This window comes from Austrofundulus limnaeus, unplaced genomic scaffold (genome assembly GCF_001266775.1).
Source record: "Austrofundulus limnaeus strain Quisiro unplaced genomic scaffold, Austrofundulus_limnaeus-1.0 Scaffold3173, whole genome shotgun sequence".
NCBI classification, from domain to species: Eukaryota; Metazoa; Chordata; class Actinopteri; order Cyprinodontiformes; family Rivulidae; genus Austrofundulus; species Austrofundulus limnaeus.
The window spans coordinates 12949-13977 of NW_013955575.1; the positions used below are offsets into that span (position 1 = coordinate 12949).

Below are 1029 nucleotides of genomic sequence, written 5' to 3' on the forward strand. Positions count from 1 at the left end.
TTGTAATACAGTATATTACCAGGTAATTCTACAGTAAAATATGTATGAAAAAGTATGTAAAATGTGTAAAAATAAAGTTGTAATCTGTTGACAAATGAGATACTATTAAAATTTAACTGTAACAAAATTACCCACTAAGATTTATTTAATTACATAGTATTTTATATGTTCTTACCAAGTAATTACATAGTAAATTACAGTAATTACAAGTAACTGCATAGTAAAATGTTTACCATGTAAGTACTATGTAATTGCACAGTAATCAGTGGACTGTAAAAGAAAGGGTTAAAGTAAACAAGTGGACGGCAGAAACAGGAAACAGCAGTTAGCTTTTAAACACAGTCCAAGCACCACTCTGGGTTTGGCTGAAGCAGGCATGCAGAGAAGAGGCAGTAAACTCAATTAAATGTACGGAGTGTTTCCATATCAACAAAAAATATACATAGACTCTATTCTGTGTGCTATGTACACATATACAAACTGAACAATCAACTTTAAGGAGTCCTTTTTGAACCGTTCATGTTGTGCTCAGCTGATAATTAACAGCTTCTTGGTGCTTTCCCCCCACATTCAAGTACAGTATATGCACATTTACATACGAACAAAACTGACTGTATTTAGAAAGGAAAATGAACACAAACAGGCTTAATTGACAACAGAGCAAACTTGAAATGTGTTTTCTTCAAGTACATTTAACAGGTGTGGGAAATAAATTATTTAAACTAGTAACATCAGTTTATCTTCGTGTGAGGAAAATAAATGTGTAATAAAGCAAAAATTAATAAATAAAAAACAGCTGTGTGCAACAGGTTTGTGTATACACCAAAACGTGGTCCTTACCTCAACACTTGGAATGAGTAAAATGGTGATCAGATACATGTGGTGGTTTTAATAACAGCACTGAGGTAGCTGTGCTCTGCCTAATGCAGAAAATAATGGAAAAAGATGCACACAGGTCAAAAAAAAAAAACTAAAAGAATTTATTCTGGAGCCACCAGTCAAGACTTTGCCCTCTTCAGTCGTCAAAAC

The 1029-nt window shown here is 33.2% G+C and overlaps 1 protein-coding gene across 1 annotated transcript in view; it reads right to left on the reverse strand.

The window, feature by feature from the left end:
- Positions 1 to 402: 402 nt before the first annotated feature.
- LOC106511749 (sarcoplasmic/endoplasmic reticulum calcium ATPase 2) overlaps positions 403 to 1029 on the reverse strand; it is a gene marked incomplete at its 5' end in the record, with an annotated part of 2338 nt that continues 1711 nt past the window's right edge. Inside the window, 1 exon segment of the mRNA XM_014000492.1 lies at positions 403 to 1029.